The sequence below is a fragment of the Hyaena hyaena genome, unplaced genomic scaffold (genome assembly GCF_003009895.1).
Source record: "Hyaena hyaena isolate Hyena2069 unplaced genomic scaffold, ASM300989v1 scaffold_25, whole genome shotgun sequence".
Taxonomy (NCBI): domain Eukaryota; kingdom Metazoa; phylum Chordata; class Mammalia; order Carnivora; family Hyaenidae; genus Hyaena; species Hyaena hyaena.
Genome location: NW_024080657.1, coordinates 3,158,388 through 3,174,331, shown reverse-complemented (window position 1 = coordinate 3,174,331; position 15,944 = coordinate 3,158,388).

Here is a 15,944-nt window from a genome sequence, read left to right as displayed (position 1 = left end):
CAGATATGAGCTGGGGGTTGTGTGGGTCACCACCAACTGTGATTCAGGCCAAATGGAGGAGGCCAATCTGAAAGGATAAAACACATAGGCTGAAAGAAGCATAGAAGAAAGATGAAGAAATGGAGTCCTGGTAGCATTCAAGGCATCCATTCCAACTGGCCCTATGTCAAGTGGAAGGTTTACTCTCATAGGCTGATAAATCTTGTTATGGAATCAACTGGATGTCTGTCACTTACCACCCAAAGTGATACTAATGGTACGCTTATACAAGTTGAATGCAAGCCTAACACAAGATGAAGCACATATGACCCAAGCAAATTCAGAAAGGGGGCCCATTATAGGAGACAACGTCTAAGGTATAGGCATCAGAGGTTAGGAAGAAGAGACTGCAAGTAGGTCTGGAGCCAGACCTCCGCCTCACACATGTCACCTTGGTCCTGTTGAAATTGCAACTTCTTTTTTCAGATGAGGATTGGTCCTGAAAAAGGAGGTGAGAAGCTTAATAGCTAGACTGAGCCTGACTCTACTATAGATTTTTCTATATTATCTACCAATCCCTGGAGCAGTTGAAGAAAAAGCCGCCAACACCATATTGAAGTTCTCGGTACATGATGTAGTAAAAGAGAATGTTTGTTTATTGTTCTGCTTTGTATTGAATGAAGCTTCATGGAGGCTTTTCTCAAGCTTCTCCCATGCCCCATAGGAAGCATTTATGAGGGGCTCTGGGTTCAGTTTTGGTTATAGGGTGGCCAAGCCAAGCCCCCTAGACCCGAGTCAGTGTGTCTTCTGCAGGAAACTACACTGGTCCTGCTGGACTAGAGAAAGAAAGCTGTGGAGACCCAAGATTTGTCTTTACATTGCAGTTCTCCAAAATTCTGGATGTGCAACCTTGGGCAAGTCATGAAACCTTTCTAAGCCTTAGTTTCATGGGGAAGATAATATCCTGCCTGCCGATCAGACATTATCTCACGTTTAGTATATCTATCCCTATGAGGACAAACCCTGTCTCTTCTAGGATGAAAGAGGCTCAATATAGTTATGATTCTGGATGGTGTGGTATGTGATACGATGGGTCACATGGTCATCCGGGAGTGCTCCTGCACCAAGTTGTCTGTTAGTCTCCATGAAGAATAGCGACATAATAGAGGCTCAGCGTTCATCCCTGCTACCGACAGTCAGGTCTGGCAGATAAGCCTTAGTAAGTGGGAGTTCATCCTATGAAGCCAATGTGGCCTTCATCTGTGCCACTACAGTCTCTCATTCACAGAGGTATCAGGTCTGGGGCCAACGATGAAGGCTAATATCAACCGGGCAAGTCATTTTGTCTACTTGGTTGTTCAAGGTTTACTCCATGGTGGATGTTTTGACAAATACGAACGTTGACATGTGATAGAAAAATCTTCGACCTTGTGCCCACTGCTTTACATCCATCCACGTGCCCCTCCCTCAGGCATCCTAGTCTCTGATTCGTTCCATAAGATTTATATTTTCCCAATATGTGAAATATTGGACCTATGTACATTTAGTTTCATCATTATGGGAGTAGGGACAGCCACGATTAGCTTGGCATCAAAGCCAAAAAAATCTTAAAGGAAAGATCAACAAATTTGTTCATAAAAATGTAAAACATATGGGCAAGGCTCTGTCATCAGAAATAAAATATTAAATAAAACCTTGGATAATAGTTACAAGATATATGACATAAAAATGATTAATATTCTTAATAAAGAGATCATTCAAATCAATTTATAATGAACATTATGGTAAAAACATGGAAAAGAGCATGAACAGGCAATTCACAAAAGATCTATGAAGAGCAATGCACAGAGGAAAAAGATGCTTATCTTGGTAAGGTCCAAGGAAAGGCAAATTGAAAAATCGACATCCTTTTTTTATGCGCATCAAGTTGTCAAAGAGCACAAAGACTAATACTATCCGTTGTTGCAGATATAGGGAAAGACGCACTCCAACTATTGTGGAAATAAGACCCCAAACAATCTTTCTGAAGGACAGTTTACCAATATGAACCGAAACTAAACTCCAGCCATTAGCCTTCCAGGACTTTATTCTAAGGAAATAATGCAATGATGTAAAGATGTATGTACATGGATATTCATATGAGGGTTGTTCATAAATGCAAAATTGGAAAAAAGCCTGGAGGTTTACCTATAAGAGCGGTAAATAAATGATGGCATTCAAAAAAATATTGTGAAGCTTTTCAAACCAAAACAATAGAGCTATATGTGTTGACATAAAGATTTAGCAACACTGTACTATGAAGCGATTGAGGCAAGTTACAATATTCTGTATGTGTGAGTTACATGTGTACCCATGCACAAAAGCAATCTGGAAGGCTATATCCCCAAAATATTAATAGTATTTAGTGCTGTTAGATGGGATTCTTCTTTACATCTCTGTATTATTTAAATATTTACAACTATGCCTTGTTTTTTAGGCTTTTAAAAATTACATTTTGTTGTGGTAAGAACTTAGCATGAGATCTACCGTCAACAAAGTTCTAAGTGTAAACTACTGTTGATTATTGGCCAAGTGTACAGCAGATCTCTAGAATCTACTCATTTTGCATAACTGAAACCTTATGTTCATTGATTGGTAACTCCCAGTCCCCTTTTCCTCCAGCCCCTGGCAGCCACCAGTCTGTTCTTTGATTATATCAATTTCACTGTTTTAGAAGTGGAATCGGGCAGTATTTGTCCATCTGTGCTGGACTTACCTAATATTCTTAAGATTTCTCTAGATTGCTACAGACTAAAGAGGTTTCTTCTTTTTATGACTGAATAACATTCCATTGGATGAAACTACCACGTTTTCTGTATTTATTCACCTGTCCAAGGACATTGAGTCCCTTCCACTTCTTGATTGCTGTGAATAATACTGCAAAAAACATAAAGGTGCTAATATCGCTTCGAGATCCTGATTTCAGTTGTTTTGATGAATATCAAGACGTGGAATTGCTGGATCACATAGTACTTCCGCTTTAAAAAATTTTTTTTATTATTTATTTTTGAGAGAGAAAGACAGACAGAGTGTAAGCAAGGGAGGGGCAGAGAGTGAGGAAGATACTGAATCCAAAGCAGGCTCCAGGCTCTAAGCTGTCAGCACAGAGCCCGACGTGGGGCTTGAACCCACAAACCATGAGATCATGACCGTAGCTGAAGTCAGATGCTCAACTGACTGCACCACCCAGGCGCCCCTGCTTTTTTTTAAAAAACGTTTATTTATTTTTGAGAAAGGGACAGAGCACAAGCAGGGGAGAGGGCAGAGAGAGACAGAGACACAGAATCTGAAGTCAACTCCAGGCTAGGAGATGTGAGCACAGAGCCTGACATGGGGCTCGAACTCATGAATCCTGAGATCATGACCTGAGCCGAAGTTGGGTGATTAACCTACTGAGCCACCCAGGTGCCCCAGTACTTGTGCTTTTATTTTTTAAGGAACCTCTTTAATGTTTTCCATGGCAGTGGCAACGTTTTGCATCCCACCAGCGGTGTGCCAGGGTTTCAATTTGTCCACATCCTTGCCAAAGCTTGTTGTCTTTTGTTTTGTGTGGTTTTTTTTTTTTTTTTTTTTTTTTTGAGAACAGCCATCCTGACAGGTGCAAGGTGATGTCTCACTGTGGCTTTAATTTGCTTTCTCCTGATAATAGTGATGTGGGGCATCTTTTCATTTACCTGTTGGCCATCTGTATGTCTTCTTTGGAGAAATATCCATTCAAGTTTTTTGTTTGCTTTTTGTGGGTGGGGTTTTTTTTTTTTTTTGCTTTTTGTGTTTTTTTGTTTGTGTTTGTTTTTGTTTTTTTACTTACCACAGGCAACAATAACACAAACAAGCAAGTGGAACTACATCAATCTGCGATTCTGCACATCAAAAGAACCATCAGTGGAATGAAAAGTCAGCCGATGGGATGTGAGAAAGTATTTGCAAACTATGTATGTGATAAAGGGGTTAAACACTCAACTATATAAGGAACCTCAAGAATTATGCCTTACTTTTATAGTGAGAAAAATATTCAGAGAGATATTTATCTTTAATAAAGGGTAAAATTAAGAAGGACAATGTTTGAGCTTCATGAAGTCAGGAGAAAAAGACAATGCAATGACACAGAAAAGCCTACTGCTGTGGGAAGAGTAATGTGAGGGTGGGTGGGGGCCTCGAAAGTGATTATTCTGCCATCAGCATTCCTATGAGAGAAATTTCCCCTACTGAAAGATACACCTCTGAGGCCCTGTCCTTATCAGACTCCCCAGAATAAAGCCTCTGTGGAAAAACATACAGCGGTCACACACCTGTAGAGAAAGATATTTGGGAAACTGGCACACGTGTATCACACACACACACCAGTGTCCCCTCTCTGTTCCTTCTTAGAAACAAGAACTGATCCCTTATTGACGCAGCGATCATGTGCACAATTTCCTTTGCAACAAGTATGCCAAAGTAGTCCAAACTCAACACAAAGATCTGTGAAAACTCCCAAAGCATTAAATACAGGGAAAAAATCTGTTTAATGCATAATCTTTTGAATATATATAGAGATAAAGATATACTCTTTAATCACAGCTATTCCTTTATGCCTCTTCATGCACGGTTCTTTTGTGGCAGAAGCATTTTTCAAAAACATAGACCCTCTTTTGTTTAATTAATAATCCCCCCAGACATAAATCACCCCCGCGGCACCCTCTCTAAGCAGCCCCATGGCAATGACCTACTTTAAGAGCCTTTCATGTACAGCTTGGGTTTACTATGTATTTTGAAAATTACTGCTCAATAGCTATTTTGGGAGATCAGCATTTTCTTTAGTAAGTTTAGCGATGAGGACCCATTTTCCCACCTGGGAAGGAAGAATCATAGAATAATAGAACTGAACTAGAGAGGATGAAGAGGGACTATTTATTTCCCCGGGAAACTAAGAATAGTAATAATCATGAGGCATCTATGGAGTATTTACATGCAATGCCTCACTTAATCTTATGACAACTCTGTATATTAGACGCCATCATTGCCCCTGTCTAACTGATGGGGAAACTGAGGCACAGAGAGATGAAATAATGTCTCCCCAAGAACGGCAAAGACAGAATTCAGATGCAAGCAATCTGGCTTCAGAGCCCACGCTCCCCATTGTGCTACATGCACTGCTCTGATGGGCATAAAACTGAGACTCACTTATTGCCAGTGACGTGCCAGCCATCCAGCAAACATTATGACAGGAAATCCTCCCAGTGACACCAAGTCGGCAATTTTCATTTCCAGACAAGTGAATAAGAAGTTCTGGCAACTTGGTGAGATTTATCTTTTCTTTTTAATGTGTATTTATTTATTTTGAGAGAGAAAGAGAACACGTGAAAAAGACAGTGGGGGAAGGCCAGAGAGAGAGGGAGGGAGAGAGAGTCCCAAGCAGGGTTCCCTGCAATCAGCACAGAGCCCAACGTGGGGCTTGAACTAACGAACCGTGAGATCATGACCTGAGTGGAAATCAAAAGCCAGATGTTTGACTGACTGAGCCACCTGGCTGCCCTCTTTTTTTTTCTTTTTAATTATTGTGGTAAGAACATGTCACATGAAATCTATGCCCTGTGACACAGTTTTAAGAGCATGATACAGTGTTGCCAGCTACAGGCACAGCAGAGAACAGATCTCTAGAACTTACTTATCTTGCATAACCTACACTTTAGACCCATTAAACAGCTACTCACTTTCCCGGAGAAATCAGCATTCTACCTTCTGTTTGCGTGTGTCGGGCTATTTTGTGTGCCTCGTGTTAAGTGGAATCATGCAGTATTTGTCCGTCTGTGTCTGGCTTGGTTCACTTCATGTGATGTCCCCCCTCCAGGTTCATCCACATTGTCTCCTATGGGCGGGCTTTGCTTCCTTTTATGGCTGAATTCTACTCCATTGTGTGTGTGGAGACCAGGTTCCTCGGAGGCTGGGTGGCTGAGCGATGGGCCAGGTCCAGAGGCAGCAAGAAACACTACAACCCGGTGTGGTCGAGGACGTGCAATGCCCAGGTCCAGTGGCCTCCACGGAAGGGTGAGAATCCGCGAGAAATGAAAACGAGGTACTGGAGGAAAGAAGGTATTGACGTCACACTCGCCACCTTCTTATTGACCCGGGTCTTGACCCCAATCCAGGCTATACACCAGGGAGTCTGTGACTTCATCCATCCTATTAATTACATAAAAGCCTTATCTTCACTTCAAGTGACAATTTCCTGCCGGGTGTCCTAAATCCCAGCGAGAATCCTCTCTGAGGAAGAAAGGGCGCCATCCTTACAGACCAACTTTTCACCGCCTCCTATACATCCTCGCGGCCCACAGCTACCTCTGCCTCGACCCGGGAACTACCGTCATGTACAGGATGGAACATTCTGGGGGGAAAAAAAAACCCAGACTCAAACCTAATCTCCTCTTTTCTTCCGAGCTGACTTGAAAGATTGGCTTGGGTTGGAGAAGACTAAAATAAACGTGATGAATGTTATTTGAAAAATCTAGGATGTCATTATGCACTGCATTTGTTTGCCCTAAATCCATTTTCTATTAGGTTATTATTAATTAGCATTTGTTTGGCATCAACTATGTACTCGAAGCCAGACTAAATATACAGGAGAATATCCGTGCCCAGGATGGGACACAAGTAGGATTTCTCTAAACAGCTCACCACCCGCATCTAAACCCCCAGAGGAATGACATGTACTCCAAAGAAATGTTCCGACAATAAATTTCCAGGGGAAACAACTCAAATAAAAAGAATCACTTTCCACCAGTGGGACTTTGCATGCACTTACCATATGGGGCAGGCAGAGGCTTGAGCCAAATAAAAATTTAAAAGGAAAAGAAAGTGAGATTTCACACAAAGTGACTAAAAATGTATTAGAGTCAAAGCCTCCAGAAAGTTGTACATAACTGAAAAATAGGAAGTGAGTCTAGAAATGACTTTTCAGTTATGCTATTGCAAGAGCACTTAGTAGAGATGTGGATAAAGCGGAAAACATTTGTGCACATATGAAAGTTACACCCGGAGAAAGGGAAGCATCTCTCTGAATTGCATGATTTAAAAAAAAAAAAACAAAAAAAAAAACACTCGGATGGATTTTTGCCAAATTTGGAAGATATGTGTGGAGACTATTTGTGGTGCATTGTCTTAGTTAAAATTCCTCTCAAAAGCAGACTGTGAGGATGGGGGTTTGTTATCTGGGAATCCAAGCACGACAGTGAGGGAGTGGGGAAGTGAGAAATGTCAGCGCAGGGTCTGATAAATGGGCTGAATACGGCTCAGAGTTGTTCCACTGAGGGAGAAGCTACAATGTTTTTCTACCACCTCCTGCTCAGCTCTGGTTATAAGGATCCCGGAACAGCTCCCAAGCACGGCCTTGCCTGTGGCCAAAGTCCCCAGGCAGGGAGACAACAGGCGCACATGGGATGCTGTGTGTCTTCGGCCACTTAGCATAGACATTACACAGTTAGTGTGTATATGTTACATCTAGGATGTGCCTGTGTGTATTCTGTGGAAGGCGTGTGTGGCCTATAGAAGTATGTATAGAACACTATATATATTCCAGGCATATATTCTATAGAATATAGGTCATCTAGGGAAGAGGCCACTGGGACGACGGGCTCATCCACCAGCAGGACTGGCCAGGCTGCAGCGGGCTGACATGGTCAGGGCAGCAGTGACACATGTGGAGGCTATGAACTGGCCGGGCTGCAGCCCTCAATAAAAGAATCCTGTGTCTATCCCCCCAACCCAGCCTGGCTGAGTGCTTTCAGTCAGCCCAGGGATCAGCAGGCTGGCCGGTCCAGGGTTGGGACTAAGAAGAGAGAGATGAGGCCAGGCTGCATCGACACTTTGAGGCAGACCCTCCTGAGTGGGTTAGCGGCCTTCAATCACCCAACCACTTGGCTTAACTCCACTGGGTTCCCTTCTTCTGACCCTAGACTCTACTTTGCTACACTCCCTGCCTCTCAGCTCCAGTATCAAATTAAAGATATGTTTAAAATTCTTCAACTATATGTACAGTTTTATGTATATAGTAATACATTACTATATACTTATAAAAATATATAATATATCATAATAAATCCATATTTGGGGCACCTGGGTGACTCCGACTTCAGTTGGTTAAGCGTCGACTTCAGCTCAGGTCATGATGTTACAGTTCATGGGATGGAGCCCTGTGTCAGGCTCCATGCTGACAGCGTGGAGCCCACTTGGGATTCTCTCTGTCTCCTTTTCTTTCTGCTCCGCCCCCACTCACACTTTCTCTCTCAAAAATAAATAAATAAAATTAAATAATAATAAGAAGAAGAAATATTTATACAAATATACAGGTATATTTACCTATAATATTACATATATTAATATATCTCCTTCTAGTCAAGATGAAAACTAAAACCTGGATGAAGAGATACAAATAACATAATCAATAAGTTTGTGTCACATGGACTTGAAGTAACAACACTGGCGATTTCAGCGGCTTCGTAGGGAAATTACAGATTAATGGAACCACTCAGGACCCCCCTGCCCTGGCTTTTCTACCACATAAAGTTAAATTATTTAAAAAAGAAACATCCTCCTGAGTGGTTTCAGGTCACTCTGGGTCAGTGAAGGTTTTCCCTTTGGAGTTCAGATGTGAAATATTAATAGGTTTGAGGCAAGATTTATCAGTATATCTGCCTCCCAGGCTCCGCCCTTCGCCTCGTACTATGCGAGAATTTTCTCTTTAACAACCCATGGGAGAGTGGGAAGCAGAGTCAGAGAGAAAGGGGAGAAGGAGGAAGAGTCAGAAAAAGAGGGCGGGCCAGAGCTCCGTGGGGAGGGCGGGAGCCACTGAGATGAAGAGTCCCAGCTCTTCTCAGGAAGAGAGAATTAAGAAGGAACAGAAAGACTTTTCAGAACTCTGGATTACGGGCTCAACTCTGCAATGTCCCTTGTTCTTTGGGATACAGGAGTCCATGTGAGAAGACTTTGAGCTGCCTTTCCCTGGACTGTCCTTGAATGTGATGCAAAGTTTAGTCTACTTGATTTTGTGTATAATCTCCGCAATCCGTGCCACTCAACCTGTGGTCCCCCGCCCAGCAGCAGCTTGCTGGAAATGCAAAATTTTGGGCTCCAGCCCTGACCTACTGAATGAGAGTCATGCTGGTGGTGGTGGAGGGTGGGGCAAGGTCCGGGTATCAGTGTTCGAACAAGCTGTCCGGGTGATTCACCCATACATTAAAATGGAAGAACCACTGACCTAGGTGATTGGGTGGCCTGTCCAGAGCCTCTGCTCCCTTCATTCCTGAGTGCAGGGAGAAGGGTTGCTTCAGGAAGCCTCGAATTCCATCCTCTGGACATATCAATGAGCCCCAGGTGTGGGCCCCACAACACGAAGCTCCTCCTAGCATCCAAAGTGCCTCAGAGCCTGTGGGACGCCCTCCCATTAGGCCTCCCTCTCTGATACTGCAATGACTCTCTCTAGAGATGTCCCCAAAGGAAGAGACAATTTGGCATAAAATAGGTTCTGCCAAGAGAGGAACTTACCAGCTTTGAGGCTTTAAAAATCCTTCTGTCTTTGTGGGGTGGGGTGCACTTTGCTGCTATTTAAAAATGCAGTGTCTCCATGGACCGGCCAAAGGAAATGTACATGCCTTTCAAATCCTTGTTGTTACTGTACTGGGTTGAATGGTATCTCCCCCCACTCCCACAATACATCCCTGCCTAGAACCTGCAAATGCAAACTTATTTAGAAATAGAGTCTTTGCCACACCCGAAAAACAAATAATCCAGTGAAGAAATGGGCAGAAGACATGAACAGACACTTCTCCAAAGAGGACATCCAGGTGGCCAACAGACACATGAAACGATGCCCAGCGTCCCTCATCATCAGGGAAATTCAAATCAAAACCACACTGAGATACCACCTCACGCCGGTCAGAGTGGCTAAAATGAATAAATCAGGAGACTATAAATGCTGGCAAGGATGTGGAGAAATGGGCACCCTCCTACACTGTTGGTGGGAATATAAACTGGTGCAGCCCCTCTGGAAAATAGTGTGGAGGTTCCTCAAAAAGTTAACAATAGAACTCCCTTATGACCCAGCAATAGCACTGCTAGGAATTTACCCAAGGGATACAGGAGTGCTGATGCATAGGAGCACATGAACCCCAATGTTCATAGCAGCACTCTCAACAATAGCTAAAACATGGAAAGAGCCTAAGTGTCCATCAACTGACGAATGGATCAAGAAGATGCGTTTTATCTATACAATGGAATACTACATGGCAATGAGAAAGAATGAAATCTGGCCATTTGTAGCAACATGGATGAAACTAGAGGGTGTTATGCTGAGCGAAATAAGTCAGGCAGAGAAGGACAGATACCATATGTTTTCACTCATATGTGGAACCAGAGAAACTTAACAGAGGACAATGGGGGAGGGGAAGGGGAAAAAATAGTTAAGGAGAGGGAGGGAGGCAAATCATAAGAGACTCTTAAATACTGAGAACAAACTGAGGGTTGATGGGGTTGGGGAGAGGGGAAGGAGGGTGATGGGCATTGAGGAGGGCATTTGTTGGGATGAGCACTGGGTGTTGTACGGAAACCAATTTGACAATAAATTATATTTTAAAAAATAGTGTCATTGCAGATGTAATTAAGGTGTTGGGATCATTTTGGATATAGAGTAGATCCTAAATCCAGTGACTCCTATCCTTACAAGAGAAAGGGAGATTCAAGAGACAGAGACTTAGGGAAGAAGGCCATGTGAAGACAGAGACAAAGACTGGAGGGATGCGGCCACAGCCAAGGAAAGCCAGGAGCCACCAGAAGCTGGAAGAAACAAGGGCAGATTCTCTGCTGGAGACTCTGGAGGAAGCACAGCCTGCCGGCACCTCGAGTCTAGACTTCTGGCCTACAGATCTGGGAGAGAATAAATTTCTCTTATTTTAAGCCACCACTTTTATGGTAATTTGTTGTGGCAGCCGGGGAAGGCAATAGAGCCCGTAATGTAGCCATGACCTTAACCTTACTCTCTCTCAGACTGCATTCCCTGCACTAGGAAAATTTGAAAAACACTCATGGTCAAACAGTTATACCACAAACACAATGGAATTGTTGTCTGGAAAGAAAGGGGATTAATTATTTATTGTCCTCACATGGACCCGTGACCACGGTCATGCCAGGAACAGTATCAAAGGTTCAAAAATGATGTGGGGTCCAAACTTTGAATCTGTGATCCTGGAAAACTTGCTTAAGTAAACTGACTCACGGGGTAATTGTAAGGACAATGATAATGATGCTGGCCTCTCGAGTGACCGTGGGCTTCATATGCGGGGACGCAAGCATCATAGTCCTGCCCCAACATTTATTTTGAAAACGGAATTTGCTCCAGTGTGATCAATAACTGGGGAGTGATTTGAACATAACATGTATTCTGTGTTTACTTATGTTAAGTTTCATCCTTGAGAAACACTTAAGTGAATACAGAAAACTGTACCCTGCCGAGTTGAGCTCCATAGGTACACACACACACACACACACACGCTTGGGCACACAACTCAAACATCTACCTGCTCCCTCAGTCCACCACGTGTGTTATGAGCCACACCCATCCACACCGGGTATTCAACTTTCCCTCTGATTTCAGAGGACCCCTTTGCAATTACTCACCAGCTGAAAAAAAGTACATTTACACAAGCAATCCTTAGGCGTCTTTAAAGGTAAAGTGTCATATTTATAGTAGTATTTCTATATGTTTTAACCATGCAAGATATCAAACTGCCCTGCCGTTTTAATTAGGTTCTTATCTTTAAAAAATTTTTATTATTGAAGGATAGTTGACATCTGCTTTTATGTTAGTTCTAGGCACACAACATTGTGATTTGACCATTCTGTACACTATGACACAGCGTTCTCCCCAAAATACATGAGTCACATCTGCCACCATACAACGGTATTACCATGTATTGTAATTCCCTGACTCTATTCCCTAGGCTGTACCTTTCATCTCTGTGACTTATTTATTTATAACTGGAATTTTGCGCCTCTTAAACTCCTTAACCTATTTTGCCCAACTAGTTCTTACCTTTTTTAAAATTTGTCACTGATGACATTTTTTAGTGTTGTACCCCAATCCCAAGGTTTGTATAAGCTCCGTGGTTTTAGTGCATGATCTAGCATATAGCACAGTGGTTTTTAAAATGCATGTGTTGGGGCGCCTGGGTGGCCCAGTTGGTTAAGCGTTGGACTTCAGCTCAGGTCATGATTTCACAGTTTGTGAGTTCGAGCCCCATGTCACGCTCTGAGCTGTCAGCACAGAGCTTGGAACCTGCTTTGGATTCTGCATCCCCCTCTTCTCTCTCTGCCCCCCCCACTTGTGTTCTGTCTCTCGAAAATAAATAAACATAAAAAAAATTTTAAAGAATGCATGTGCCATATGTTGCATTATAATAGAACTGACTAAATGTGCAGAGTGCAATGCTGGGCCCCACTTAAACACTCAATAAATGTGAGTTATCAGTATTCACTAGAAGAAAAAGTGATGGACACATAGTAACCCCTCAATAAATGTCCGTTTTCTTTCTTTCTGTGATCCACTATATAGATTCCTAAGCAGCTTAAACCACATCCATACATTTGTAGCATAAAAACAAGAGGCAATGGGAAGTAATTATCTTTCAGCTCAGATCTCAAACTCAAAGTTAGCACTGAGAATCTCCTTTTATTTCTCTCAGCCGAGCATAATTCTTTCCAAAGCTGTTTTTTAGAAAGTTGGTTACTGAATAGCAACAACAACAAAACTCCCTCTGCTTCTAATATGAACTTAATCTACTTTTTGAACTTGGTAAAGTGAACCATTTATGCCAGCATAAAGTGTCAGGATTGCTCCTTTGTTTTCTTGAGGACTTTTTAGTCCCCTTGTTCGCATTGGAGAGAATGTGTGGAAATCAGAAGGGGATATTTTCATAGAGGGATTATGGTCCAGGGTCAGCATTTGGATTGCCTCACTGTCAAATCCACAACTGTATCCCTTACTACATCTGGTCTGTTCTCTGCAGCACACACCTGAGTTCTGCCATCTATGAACAGACACGGTTTCCAGTGCTGATTTTCTAGATTGATGAGAGAAAATCTGTCCAAAATCCCAGCAGATATGTGTTTCCATTGAGGGTTTGCTTCTCCTTAAACAAACCACACAATTCTTTCCTGCATTAATGGATCACAGTAGAACTTGTATTCTGGGCTCTTGAAGATTCCAGAAGAGGCTAAACAGCATGGTAGGGACCCCAGGTTCTCTCATCACTTGCCCACCTGGGCATTTACAAAAAGAAAAAGAGAAAAGGAATCTGGGAGATGATACTCCCCATACCAGTCCTTGGCCAGTTCTGGAATCCAGCCTTTGGTCGTGGTGTTTGCTACCTCACAGAGACTCAGCTTTGTCTGCACTTCTAGTGCAAGAAGCTCTGGCACCGGTGGGGAGTCCACATTAAGAGAGAGCAGAGACCTGGCAGAGACGGATACATGGACTCTGCAGACTCCTAAAAACATCCTCTTCCTTGGGACAAAAGCAGAGGAATGCATCTCAGCCTCCCAAGAACCATTAGCTCACTATGGAATTTCTTAATTATGCCCCACATGGAAAACATACAGGCACAGTCCATTAACAGAAGGAAGAACAATCCTGTGTCGTCAGTCATGAATACCCACGGTGCCCTGTAACTGGTATAAAGTATCACTGTTTCAAGACACCTTTCAGAGCGGCATCTGGGATTTCCCTCTCTGGGCACCTCCTCTCTCCACTAATTACACCTAGAAAGGCCATAGACTCAGCTAAGGGATCAGCCTGAGACTGCTGTATTTGAACATAAGGCAGAGCCTCAGCCTGGCCTTTCACACCCATTGGTGCATCCCTGCGACCCTCACCAATGCACCATCTCAAAAAGTGTTATTCTGTTGTATTCATTTCCTGATAAAGTCTTCATCTCATTGCTCTCCTTTCCCACCAGAAGCAACCGATGAAAGGAAAGAAAGATCACAATTACTATATAGAAACTCCTGTCACCTGAAATTAAACATCTTAGTCTTTGAAAGGAGCAAGTGCAGAAGAAAGAGATTGTTGTCGTAAGAACCAGATATGAGCTATTTCTCACTGCTTCCAGAGCTTCCCTGCATCAGAATCTTCACTCAGATCTTCCTAGATGGTTTCCCTTCTTAGCCATTGAGAGTCTGTGTACATCCTCAGCAAAAGAGGAAGGATATCCAATAAGTAAATGGTGGTGGTTGTGGTGGTGGTGATGATGGTGATGATGATGATGATGATGGTGATGATGGTGTTGATGGTGATGATGGTGATGATGATGAAGATAGTGATGATGATGGTGATGGTGATGATGATGGTGATGGTGGTAATGATGGTGATGGTGATGGTGATGATGATGATGATGATGGTGATGGTGATGATGATGGTGATGATGGTGATGGTAATGATGATGATGATGATGATGGTGGTGATGGTGATAATGGTGATGGTGATGATGATGGTGATGACGATGATGGTGGTGGCGATGATGGTGATGATGGTGATGGTAATGATGACGGTGATGGTGATGGTGATGATGGTGGTGATGGTGATAATGGTGATGATGATGATGATGATGGTGATGGTGATAATGGTGATGATGATGGTGATGATGGTGATGATGATGGTGATGATGATGGTGATGATGATATTGCCAGGTACTGTTCTGAGTCTCTACCTATTTACCTATGGTATTGAGTTCTTTAGTCCTTATATAACCTTTTAAGGCATACCTTCGTATTATCCTAATTTTTTATTTTTATTTATTTAATTTTTTTTCTTTTAACATTTATTCATTTTTGAGAGAGAGAGATACAGAGACAGAGAGGCAGCATGAGCAGGGAAGGGGCAGAGAGAGAGGGAGACACAGAATCAGAGCTGTCAGCACAGAGCCCAACACTGGTCTCAAACTCACAAACCATGAAATCATGACCTGAGCCAAAGTCACACACTTAACCAACTGAGCCACCCAGGTGCCCCTATCCTAATTTTTTAGATGAGGAAACTAAGATACAAAAAAGTTCAATAGTTTTCCTAAAAGCACACAGCTAGTAAGTGTAGGAGCAGGGATACGAACCCAAGCATTCTGACTCAAAAGCACAGTCATAATCACTAGGAAAAGGAGTCATGGCATTGGACACACCTGAGTTAGCATCTCCGCTCCACCATCTTGTCTGCATGGTATTGGACTTACCCTCTCAGACATCCTGTTTCATCATTGACAAGATGGAAATGGCGAGAGGAACCCTTACCTCGAGGTACTGTCAGGAGAAGCAAATGAGACCAAGTCCGTAAAGCCTGTGCCCTCAAAAAGGCATGTACCTGTCCCACCCTGACTCTGTTCCCCAGTACAGCGCAAGGGCTGTTCCAGTTCTCTCACACTTGCTCAGACCCGGCCAGAGCCATGCTCCTACATGTTGAAACACAAAACATGATAGAGAAGTGGGACATTTTCTTCTCACTTGCATAAACCCAGCTGTCATTTCTACCCCATGGCCCTTGAAACTAGCACCCCCAAGGGACTCTGTCCTCCTTGCCATCCCTGAGCGGTTGCAGTCATCTGGCCAGGCCCCTTTTCTAGGAAGCTCAGAGGATCCCTCACTCCACAAAAGAGTCACCATTCATATTATGGACCAACCACTTCACTTGATGCCAGGATCTAAGGGTAAGCAATACAGACACGGTCCTCAACTACATGGAAGTCGCAGTTTCCTGGAGAAGACAGAGAATAAAAGGAGGGGGATTAATACATAAATACAATTGTAATCAGTGCTTTGAAAGACACAAGGTGCTGAGATATCAGGGAAAGCCACTCTGGGAAGGAGACAAGAAGGATGAAAAGGAGAGAGTCAAGAGTAGGGCAGGCAAAGAG